The following is a 12,588-nucleotide window of genomic DNA, read 5'->3' as shown; positions in this document are numbered from 1 at the left end:
TTATCCTAGTACAGTGATGGCTCAAAAGTCAGAAACTTAAACTGTTGTGCCTTCAGGGGAAGGAAATAGGGGCTGAAAATAAAGTGAAAAGCTAACGACGGTTCTTTCACGGTTACGCAAGAATTTCCTCTCCCTTTACGTTGCTGCTATAAAAAATGCAAAATCTGATTAGATGTAGAGCTGCCAAAGTTCTCCCTAGTCCTGATATTTCGGACCACAGAAGGGAAAAACTACCCTTCCCATCACCCTCCGTTTCTCTTCCCGCCGGCGACTGGAAGTAACTGTTGCTTAGAAATGGGAGGCGGGGAGATCAACTGCTTGGGACTTTGCAGTTTGAGCCACGCAGTGCTCGCAAAGGATACCCAAAATTGTGAGTTGGGGGCAAATCCCGGGTGGGGAGGTGGGAATGGGTTTAGCCTAGCCGCGATTGGGAGGTCTTGCTCCGGTTTAACTGAGAAAAGATCTGGAGGTTGCTAGAACAGGGAAGCAGCTCGAAGCTGGGGTTGGCAGCTGACACTTCTTAATAGGATTTGCTGCCCTCGACTCCCAGCTTTTGCTTGTGCTGCTGCTTCTTGATTTATGAAATCCACGCAGTGCACTAGTTGTAAAAGGCTCTTCTGAAAAAAACTTTTGTCAGAGAAGGTAGAGGCTGTGATATGTAGTGGTCAGAGTAGGATCTGGGAAACCCACGTTCTAATCCTCTCTGCTTGCTGGGTGACCTTGGGCCGGTTGCTTACTTTCAGCTTGATCTTACTTTGTAGGGTCATTGAGAGGATAAAATGGAGGAAAGAAGAATTAGGCATTTCTGGACGCAACTCTGAGCTCCTTGTGGGGGATGAGGAAGATGAAAGAGAAGTGTGCCGAATGAATAATAGCAAAGGTTATGCTGAGCAGGCAGCATACTTAGGGACAGAGTGTGTTCTGGTCACTCACATTTTCTTATGACCAGTGTTCCCTCTAAGCTGAGTTAGCGTGAGCTGGCTCACAGATTTTTAGCCTCCAGCTCACACATTTTTGTCTTAGCTTAGAAAGGATGACCCCGGAGCACACTAATTTATGCAGTAGCTCACAGCTTTAATGCCAGTAGCACACAAAGTAGAATTTTTGCTCACAAGACTGCAGCTTAGAGGAAAATGTAAATGCTGGGCCACTTCATGCAGCACTCCTTCGGATTGTGGGTTTTGCTTTTGCCAAGTTGTAAACCATGCTGAGTCCAGTAGCACCTTTAAGAGCAACAAAGTTTTATTGAGAATGTAGGCTTTCATGTGCTAAAAGCACACTTCAGACAGTGAAATGGGGTACAGTTAGCAGCGCTACATATAGCTTGTGGGTAGCGATTAAGCATGCAAAATAGTATAAAGTTGGAATCCAATGGCAAGATAGTGACATTAACAAATTGAAAGAATAGTATAAGTTGCATGGGAAAATAGCAAAAGGCAATAAACTAGTCAGAATTGGAGAATGAAGTCAAAAAGAGTAAGAGTCCAGTAGCGTCTCAAAGACTAGCAAAATTTGTGGTAGGGTAGGAGTTAAGGAGCCCCGTGATGCAGAGTGGTAAGCTGCAGTACTGCAGTCCAAGCTCTGCCCATGACCTGAGTTTGATCCCAGTGGAAGCTGATTTCAGGTAGCTAGCCACCTCTCAAGGTTGACTCACCCTTCCATCCTTCCGAGGTCGGTAAAATGAGTACCCAGCTTGCTGGTGGGAAAGTGTAGATGACTGGGGAAGGCAATGGCAAACCACCGTGTAAAAAAGTCTGCCGTGAAAATGTTGTGATACGTCACGCCAGAGTCGGAAACGACTGGTGCTTGCACAGGGGACTACCTTTACCTTTATGAGTTTTCATGAGTCACTGCCTCCGGCGAGGCAGCCCGGGGAGCGCGCTGCTGCGCTCCACGTGGCGCGCAAGGGGCCTGCGCTGCTGCCGGCCGCCGAGGTCATAGAGCGGGAGCCGGGGTGGGGGTGGCCATGGCGCCGGTGCCTCCTGACTGCGGAGCCGGTCTCTCTGGCCCCGCCGGCGCAGCCAGCCGGTAGATCTGCCATTGCGCAAGTCTGCCGGGATTTTGGTCTGGAACCTTCATCGTTGCAGGTGTTTAAAACATATATATGATATGTTGGCTCTTTCGCACACATTGCGTGGCTCTTAAAGCCCCCCCCATCGGCCAGCTCGGAGAACACATTTAAAGTTGAAGTTGCTTTCTTTCCACCTCCATCCCCCTTCCCCATCTATTTGCCTGCCTTCCTTCCTTCACCTGATGTTCATGTCTGGCGGCTCTCAAACATCTGATGTTTATTCTTTTTTTCCTACCAAAAAAGCCCAGAAGGAACTCATTTGCATATTTTCATATTTCTGGTGGGGAGCCAGTTTGGTGTAGTGGTTAAGTGTGCGGACTCTTATCTGGGAGAACCGGGTTTGATTCCCCACTCCTCCACTTGCACCTGCTGAAATGGCCTTGGGTCAGCCATAGCTCTGGCAGAGGTTGTCCTTGAAAGGGCAGCTGCTGTGAGAGCCCTCTCCAGCCCCACCCACCTCACAGGGTGTCTGTTGTGGGGGAGGAAGATAAAGGAGATTGTGAGCCGCTCTGAGACTCTTCGGAGTGGACGGCGGGATAAAAATCCAATATCATCATCATCATCATCATCATTAGACCACACCCCCTGGTGTCACCGTTGTTTCACAGGCCTTTTTGTGTAGAAGAAGCCCAGCAGGAATTTATTTGCATATTAGGCCACAGCCCCTGGCACAAAGCCACATCAGCATGCCTGTTTTTGTTTTCCTTGTTTTTCTTGTAAGCTTGCTTAATATAGAAGTCCCACAAGTTCAGGGCACAAGGGGAACAGCTGGGCCAGCAGGCTGCTTGTGGCATTTCTCTCTGTCACATGGTGTGGTGGGGTAATCAGGTTATCAATCACATGACCTAGATCGCACCAGCAGTGCCATCTTGGAGGGGGGGGTGCCGCCCCCAAAGTGACACCACTTCCTGTCCCCCCCCCACAAGTGGTGGCCATTTTGGGGAAGTTACATCACTTCCTGTTTCCAGCAGGGCTCCCTCGCAAGTGGTGGCCATCTTGCGGAAGTGACATCACCGGAAGTGACATCATATCCTGTTTCTGGTGGCGTGCACACACATAGGGGGGCCCACATAAATCTTGGGCCCCAGGCCCCCAAAGCCCTAGCTACGCCCCTGGGGCAGAGCATGGTGAAAGGGGAGGGAGGGGGCTGGCAGCAGCTGGCAGCAGTGGTAGCAGCGCCAAGCTTTGGGGGCAGAGTGCAGTGTAAAGGAAGAGAGGGGGCTGTCTGTGGCTGACAGCAGCGGCGGCTGTGGTGGGGGAGGGAGAGAGGCAAACTAGGCCCAATTCAGTGAAAGAACTTAATTCATATTTAGTTAGACATGAAACCCACTGACTACAATGGGGTTTTACACTATGTATTTTTGCTTCAGTAGAGTGTCTTAAGCAAGCTATTTGGTATGTGCATGTGACCATAAATCTCCCCTTCACATCTGAAAAAGTATCTTGGGCCCAATTTGGCACCCCCCCTCTCCTGGCACCCTAAGCAACTGCCTAGTTTGCCTAGAGGGTGAGCTGGCCCTGAGCAAAGGGACAGTAAGTGCTCTATAAGGAATAATGTCTGTCAGAGCCCCCAAAGGACACTCAAGGACACAAAGTTATTCTTAAACTGATAAAGGGAGCTTGCCCCAGCTTTTTCATGGGAAGATCACATCAGACATGTCCCATTTCATAGCTCCCTCCAAGTTTTTTCAGTGTAATTATTGAGTGAAATCGGGCCCCTTTTCAGGTGTGATGCAAGGTGAACGGGAGATTTATGGTCACATGCACATACCAAATAACTTGCTTAAGACATACTACTGAAGCAAAAATGCATGCAATGTAAAACCCCATTGTAGTTGGTGGGTCTCATATCTAACCAAAATATTAATTAAGTTATCATACTTTCACCTGAAAAATATTGAAGAGTGTATCTGAGAGGTCTGTCATCCTAGACAAATTTTCCTTGGTCAGACATTTAAGTAAGAAATTGGCATCTCCTGTAGGCAGGGCTTTTTTGTAGCAGGAACTCCATTGCATATTAGCTCACATACCCCTGATGTAGCCAATCTTCCGAGAGCTTACAGGGCTCTTCTTACAGGGCCTTCTGTAAGCTCCAGGAGGATTGGCTACATGGGGGGGGGGGGGAGTGACCTAATATGCAAAGGAGTTCCTGCTACAAAAAAAGCCCTGCCTGTAGGTACTCAGGAACCTCTCTCTGAAGGTATAATATAATATAATAATATAACAGGGGTGGCCAACAGTAGCTCTCCAGTTGTTTTTTGCCTACAACTCCTATCAGCATGGCCAATGTCTGGGGCTGATGGGAGTTGTAGGCAAAAAACATCTGGAGAGCCACGGTTGGCCACCCCTGTAATATAATATAATTTCTGCTAAGTTTCTGTTATCTAATGAATGTTGATCCAGTTTTTCCCTGGCTCTTGGGAAATTATCTGCAGGAGATTTACTGGCTAACATCCCTGCAACTTGTGAAAGACCGCACTTCATGAAACCGTGTACAACTGTTACTGAATGTGGGGATAATATGAATAATAACTAATATCCTCTGAATGTGTCTAACTATAGGCCTGGAATGACTGGAATAAGAAGGATTTAGAAGGTTCTCCTGCACTATTTTTCTATTCAGAAGTGATCCTGGGGAGTTGCTGTTTGCCCCTATGGGGGAAATTACGAGTACCTTCATCAGTTTTGGGGCTCTCTCATCATTGTCTCTCTGGACAATGGGGTGGAGGCATATCTGGACCCAAAAGGCCCATTCAAATACTGCCCAGTGGTTAATATTCCACTCTTGGGCCAGGTGCTCAAGTGGGTGGTAGCTACATAGCATTAGGAAGTCTTGGAGGAGATGGATTATCTAGATCCATTTCAGTCTGGATTTAGGAATGGCTTTGGAATGGAAACAGCCATGGTCAATTTGGCTGATGACCTCCATCTACAGAGTGACAGGGAGATTGCATCCCTGTTGATTCTCCAGGACCTCTCAGCAGCTATTGATACAATTGATCATGGTATTATTCTGGTGCTGCTTGGTACTGTGGCAATTATTATGGGGTTCCCCCATGCTATTAAAGATCCACATTAAATGGCTGGGAGAGGTCTTCCAGGGACTGGAGTGAGGTGCTTCCAATGTGCGATGGCACCCATCATTATTTCTCCTTGACTTAACAGCTAAGCCAGGTGAGTCTGCAGAAGTTCTCAGTAGGTGTCTGGAGAAAGTAATTTTCAGAAGAGGTCCAATAAACTGAAGCTCAATCCAGATAAATGCTTTTGGTCAATGAAGAAACTGCTGGGGAATGCAGAGCCAGCATGCCCTGAAGGAGCAAATTCATAACTTGGGGGTATTACCAGATCCTGGCCTAGGGTTGAAGGCTCAGGTCTCCTCCATTGCACATAGTGCCTTTTATGAACTCCAGCTGGTTCAGCAGGTATGGTTGTTACTCAAAAAAACATGATGATCTGGCCACAGTGCTCCATGTTCTGATATCATCCAAGTTACATTACTGTGCTGAAAGTTATGTACTGGTTACCCATCTTTTTCTGGGCTCCGTTCAAAGTACTGATTTAAGGCCCTAAATGGCTTGGAGTGAGGATGCTTCAAAGAACATATCTTCCTATACCAGGGGTGGCCAACGGTAGCTCTCCAGATGTTTTTTGCCTACAACTCTCATCAGCCCCAGCCAGCATGGCCAATGGCTGGGGCTGATGGGAGCTGTAGGCAAAAAACATCTGGAGAGCTGCCGTTGGCCACCCCTGTCCTATACTATCCAGCCTATTAGTTAATATCTGCATTCAAGCCCTGCTATATTTACCCTGGCTTTCAGAGGGGAGGCAGCTGGCAACTAGAAACAAGACAGTGTGGTAGCTAGGGATGGGATGGGTCCAGGAAAATGGTGATCCATTTGGTTCATGGGGTTCATTGACCCCCAAATCATGAAGCACCATGTTTCACAGACTGGATTGGCCCATTTGGACCGTGATGCCTAAGTGGTGACTCCACCCACTTCCAGGTGAACTGGAAGTGGGTGAAGGCACCATGTGGCCTCTTTGCAAGTCATTTAAATTTTAAATGGCCCTTGCAAAGCCATGTGGTATGCAAGTGAAGGCTGCTTGGTGTCTCACCACTTGACCTTTGTTTGTGTGCAGCTAAGTCTCTTTGTAAAAACCATTTAAAATTTTGCAAAGCTGGGCATTGCATGAGCAAAGGCCATGCAGTGAGTTCACCCACTTGCCTTTCAGCTTTCACTTTCATGCCACACGTTTTGCAAAGTCAGGCAGCACACAAGTGAAGGCTGTGTGGTGAGTTCATTCACCTGGCCTTCACTCACTGCCTGGTCTTCACTCTTGTGCTACATGTTTGCAAAGGCAGGCGGTATGTGAGTGAAGACAGAGCAGCGAGTTCACCTACCAGGAGGTGGGTGAAGTCACTGCTTAGTCTTAACTTGCATGCTACATGGTTTTTGCAAGCCGTGCCCCCACGCAGACCCATTGAACTCTTGGGAAAGTCCATTGAGGTCGGTATTGATGGGTGCACAGAGTAGGCTCATAGACCATGGACCATGAATTGGACCTCAGTCCATGGACAAATTTGGTCATCATCCGGTCCATGCCATCTCTAGTGGTAGCCTTTGGAATGCTTTACCCTTCAAGGCTGACCTGCCATCTATCTTACCTTTTTTTAGGTTCCAGGGTTCAACACACAGTTTAACCCAGGCTTTTACTTGGGGATTTTATCTTAGATTTTTAACAGTCTTCTTTTTAATGTATACTTTTTTTTTAATTCTGGCTATGCCCAAAGACTTGTTTTTAATATTGTGGGGTTTTTTTTTATTGTAAGCCACCTTGAGCAGGACTCTGAAGGGGAAACATAGAAATATTCTAAATAAATAAGCAAATTTTCATTCAAATTGGACAAAGCTCTGGGGGAATATACTACTTACCTAGGACACCCACATGCAGACAGAACTGTAGACCTTTATCTTGAAGAACAGTAGTACAAGGAGGAAGTGGACTGACAAAGCAAGGACACATGGTGGCACAGTGAGGGCAAGGCATCTGGGCAAGCACACAGCAGCAGGATTTGCTTGGATGGGAGATAAGAGCAGCAAACAAGGGAGAGAATGTAGATTGCAAGGGGAAATTTGACCCAGCAGGGCAGGCATTGGGAGGAGAAAAGAAGGCATAGTCCCACACTATCTCCTTCAGGAGTGGAACTGGAATTTTTAAAATACTCTTTTAAAAGTTGTTTTTAATAAAAGTTATTTAGGAAGGGGCATTATTTTAATAGTTTTTAAATGTACATTCACATGTATGTTTTTACAGCTACAGCTCCCCACTGGTGGAACCAGTTACCAGAAGAGGTATGGGCTTTGCGGGACCTTAACCAGTTTCACCAGGCCTGCAAGACCATCCTCTTCCAGCTGGCTTTTTCATGTGGAATCCATCGTCATCCAAAGCTATGTTACACTAAGATCACAGCACCAAATTAATCTGTGGTTTTAAATTGTTGTTTTAATTGATGGTTTTATTGTAATTGTATATTTAATTGAGGAATAACTGTTATATAATTGGGGTGCTTTATTATTGTACCATTGTAATGTTGTATTTTATGTTATGTAAGCCGCCCTGAGCCTGCTTCGGTGAGGAGGGCGGGATATAAATGAAAAATTATTATTAAAAATTATTATTGTTGTTGTTGTTGTTGTTGTTGTTAGCTGCCTTGGCAGCCTTTGTAAGAGTAAGAACAATGGGATATAAATTTTGTAAATAATAACGATACTTCACATATGTATGTAATCCTAGTAGTTACTGCCTGCAGTCAGTCAAGAAACCCCAGAGCCTCTTCTTCCTCTAAGAAACAATGTACTCTCTCCATGTCCTAATAAGGAAAATGTTGCCTGCCCTATAGGAGTAAAGCCAATCATGGCAGAGGCTGCAACAACAAATAGGGATGAGCACCAACCCAACAATTCCATTTCAGTTTGGTTTGGGCATTTGGGGCAGTTCCCAAACCTTGGAAGCAAGCAACAACAAAACTGTCAGCTGAAATGTCTCACAAACATTTCAGCCTAACAGCAGGGCAGGTGCTCTTGAAAGTGAGAGGAAGAGAAACCAACTAGTGAAATGGCTCATAGTCATTTAAACCTAATCTATAATCTACACATTGCACATCTCAGCTGTTATGTTTAAATGGCTCAAACAGCCAAATCAACCAGACTAAAGTCCAGTAAATGTTAGGGAAAGGTGCCTTCTGAGAACATCAATACAGAACTCCAAAACAGGCAAAGTTCATGCCAGTTTTTGTTTCATGAACTGGTTTGTGTCCATCCCTAATAACAAGAGAAACAAGAGCAAAATAAAAGATCATATGTTCCCCCCATTATATGCTGTTTAGATAAAGAATTTGTTTTGTTTCCATATTATGATAATTACACAATACCCCATTTTTGTAATTATTGTAATTTATAATGAAAGAAATGTAAGTCCACCACCACCTTTTTTACCTCTCTGGTGTATAGCTTGGATCAAGGAGACATGATCAGTTTGCTCTACGAAAATGGTGCAGAAATAAATAACAAAAAGAATGTCAGATATGGTATGTGATCTGAGGTCATCTAATTCAGCCTCTGGACTGCTTTCACCTTAACTTGTTTCCACTATATCCAGATAAGCTGTCAAACAATTAGCTCTCTTTGTTCTTTACATCAGAGATGTATTTTAAATTGTAAGCAGCCAGCAATTTTGTTTTACATTAGTACCAGCCGGCATTTGTGGGATGCCATGCTATGAGAACTCCATAGTGAACACTTTGGGTACAGCAGTCACATCAGTTAGCTAAGAAATTAAAATAAAATGCTTTATAGCATATCGAGATGGCAATGGAGCTATAAAAACAAAGACTTCTTTTTAAAAGCCTGTGAGAGTGTCTTTAGAAACTGGTTTAAAAATTACATATCTTTTATTTTGGGGTATGATTTGAATGGAACAGCAGAGATAGACCAGTGTATATGGCAGTGTGCCTTTCTTCCTGCTGCTCTGTCTACGTATAGCATTTTGTGGTCTCTTATTGCTGACTGCTTTTGCATTTGTTGTATCAGTTATTGGGGAGGGGTCTCCTGCTTATTATTGTTGTCTTGATTCTTAATTCCCATGGTCATCTGTCTTAGGCCTCAAGCTTTATTGAGGGAAAAGAGAGTGTACAAATATTTCAAATAAATGAATAAAATCAGTTGTCATGCAGGGAAAAGTAACAATTTAACTGGATAGGCCATGATGAGCACAATTTCAAAGCTGCATGAGTTAATAATAGGGAGCATTGAAGTGTGTTTCTATTTTGTTTTGTTTTTTGGCACCTTTCCATTGGGAAATGTATGTCACCTCAGTGGTTACATTTACCTGTCTTCCAAAAATGGTAGTGTTCCAGTGTGGCTATCCCTTTTGAGACTTTCTTGGGTTTGGTTATTAGACTTGTCACTAAGGACATTGTTGTTTATGAGCACAGCAAGCCAAATGCCATTACAGTTTTGTTTGAAAAAGAACACTGCAAATGAAATTGCTTTCAGGCAGTAGAAAACATTGGCAATACTGCAGGGATTTCAAGAGCTAACTATAGCAGGATTAAATGAAAGTGATCCTGTACAAGTTGGACATAACCAAATACAGTTTCTCAAACTCCTAGCACTCTGTTTACCACTGCATGGACATCCATATTCTGGGAGCAACTGTGATGGTATTGGAAGTTGGAAAATATCTCTCATTAAGTCTGATACTCACCACAGCCTATATTTATGATATCCTATTTCACCCATTCTCTCTGTGCGTAAGCATATACCCTGGAGCAACTTGTATGAGAAAAATGCAATTGGCTTCACTAATTGTGAAATTAATCTGTAGTTTACCCTCTCCCCTGCAGAACATAACTGCACCCATTTTAGAGTTCATTGAATTATTCATGTTTTACTATACTCACTTTATCCTCCAGCAAAAATTTTAATAGGGTACCCCATTGGATTAAATTGAAAGTTCTGTACTTATAAAACCGAGGATATAGTTGTTTGTCTTTCTTTTGCTGTTTTGAAGGAAATCTGGCTATTGTTGTTGTTGCATCTTTGTTTATCATTGGTGCTATTTAGTATAATCTTGATTGATTCTGTAGGTAATTAGGAGGTTATTATGAAACAACACCGGAATTACTCAGGCTTGAGGGAGAAAATGATATATGGAAAGGATGTGGCCACTAAAGTCTAGAGAGGTTACATAAAACTTTGCAAATGTTCTGCTGGTGAAAGGCTATTCATAAAGTCAAATTAGCCAACTTGCTCAAATTTTAAAACCAATGCCCTAAAGCATACCATCTTCAATTGGACATGATGCAATTCAAATACAACTCAGAAATGACAATGTAAAACACATTTTGTAACTTTCAGTTGCATGAAAAGAACATTTTAGATGGTTTATCACAATTTGCTTCCTTCTGAGGGTTATTATGTATAATCTAAATTCAGATAAAATAGCAGTTACTGACATCTTCCAATGTAAATCCAAATTCTGGCAGTAAACAAAATTGCTTCTCTCTGCCATTTTGGCATATATTTAGTTTGAAAACATCCCTGTATCTTTATGCATAGAAAACAAGCATAGAGATGTTTTTCCAGTGTACAACAAGAATTATTGAATGAAGGAGCACTTTAATCCAAGCAATAGTATGTTGTTATATATTATACCCTAGTTGTTGTATATTATACCCTATAACTAACATAATGCCAAAGCCAAACAGGGTGTCTTAGGCTAGGAAGTCCAAGCCGCTGTTGTCCCACCACTGTGAGGAGGTAGGAAAATGGCACCTACCTCCCTCCCTCCTCACTGCAGGGAGGCAAGGGGAAGGTAGGAAGATGGTGGCTATACTGTCCTCATCTTCCCATGGTAGTGGGAGGCAGGAAAATGGCACTCGCTTCCTCTCCCCCTTTGCACTATGGTGGGAAGCTGTCTACCTCCCCACCATACCAAGTGTGGCACAGCTAAGGTAAGTAGGAAGAGGGCCAATCCCACCAGGCCCCATCCCTTGATGGAGAGAGGGAAGGAGAGAGCAGGCTCCTCATGAGCTACCCAAAGAGACTGGGGGAACCTCCTGAGGTAGACTTGATATCATAGGCAGGTGGCTGGGTGGGGGTGGCAGCAGGGCTTGATGATGCCCCTCTGCCACTGGTGCCCTAGAGCTGTCTTCAAAAGCTGCCTAATGGGTGGCACGCCATGATGCCAAAGGACAGTGAGAAACTGTGTAATACAAATCACCCAAACCAGCTGAGGCATTTACAGAAGCTGATTTCTTTGTATATATCTTATGTTGGGAACTGAAAAATGAAAAAGGATGTTAAATAGAGATGGGCATGAAACGGCTTACGAACTGAAGTTTGTCACAAATTTTGACTGGTTCATGGTTCATGAACTGAAATTCATGGTAGGTCAACTGGCATGAACTTTCCACAAATTTCAGGCAATATGTTGTCAAAGGCTTTCATGGCCAGAGACAACTGGCTGTTGTAGATTTTCCACGCTTTGTGGCCATGGTCTTGGCATTGTGAGACCTGTCATTTTGCCAGCAACTGTGACTGGCATCCTCAGAGAAAAACTCCAGAAAACTGGAGTTCTCTCTGGGTCAAATTGAGAAGAAATTGGTATGTAATTTATATCTACTCAGGCAGGTGGGGTAGGGCTGAGTCAGTATCTTGTGAGAGCTTCCTGGGCTGTGACATGCTAATGAAGGAGCTTACCTGAGGGGGTTGTTTTGTATATGGATTGACTATTGAAATTTTAATCTTATCTGCAGTGTTGTTGTGTTTTTCAGTACTGAAAGCCATGACCTTTTCACAACACATCCAATCACCATGTTAGATTACACAGAGAAGCCATTGAAATTCAGAAACATAAACACAGTTTCAATAGGAAGGAAGTTTTAAAATGGATAGGGCATGCCTTCCAGCCCTCCAAAGCTTAACAGGCACTGCTGACTGCCAGTAATAATTCCCATTCTGCTCTATGTGATCAGAATGCTATATTTGTACCTCAGCTCACCTCTGCACCCTCTCTTCTGTTGGGTGCTGGAAGTTAAACACCCAACAGAAGAGGCAGGGAACTTGTTAAAAGCAGAGCACATTCATTTATTCCTGATTGTGAATGGGGTTTGGGTTTTAGGTGGACTCAGGGCTCTGAGCCACCCTGTCTCTCTGCTCATGCTGAGTGGAGGGAATTAGCTACTGGGTGCCTTGGCTGAGAACCCACATTTTAAATCCACCCAACAATCGTGATTGTGAACACCTCTCCCCAGGTGGGGTTTGAGTGTTAGGTAGATTCAGGGCTCTGAGCCACCCCATCTCTCTGCTCTTGTTGAGCAGAAGGGCTTAGCTACTTGGTGCCTCTGCTGAGGACTTGGTTGAGGACCCACCCCTCCTGATTGTGAACAGCTCTGTGTGTCATGAGGCTGAAAATGGGTACAAAAGGTGCTTGCTGTGGGGCAAAAAAGTTCT

Source organism: Heteronotia binoei, chromosome 21 (genome assembly GCF_032191835.1).
Source record: "Heteronotia binoei isolate CCM8104 ecotype False Entrance Well chromosome 21, APGP_CSIRO_Hbin_v1, whole genome shotgun sequence".
Taxonomy (NCBI): domain Eukaryota; kingdom Metazoa; phylum Chordata; class Lepidosauria; order Squamata; family Gekkonidae; genus Heteronotia; species Heteronotia binoei.
The sequence above is the reverse complement of the archived record's forward strand: the minus strand, read 5'-3'. Positions refer to the sequence as shown.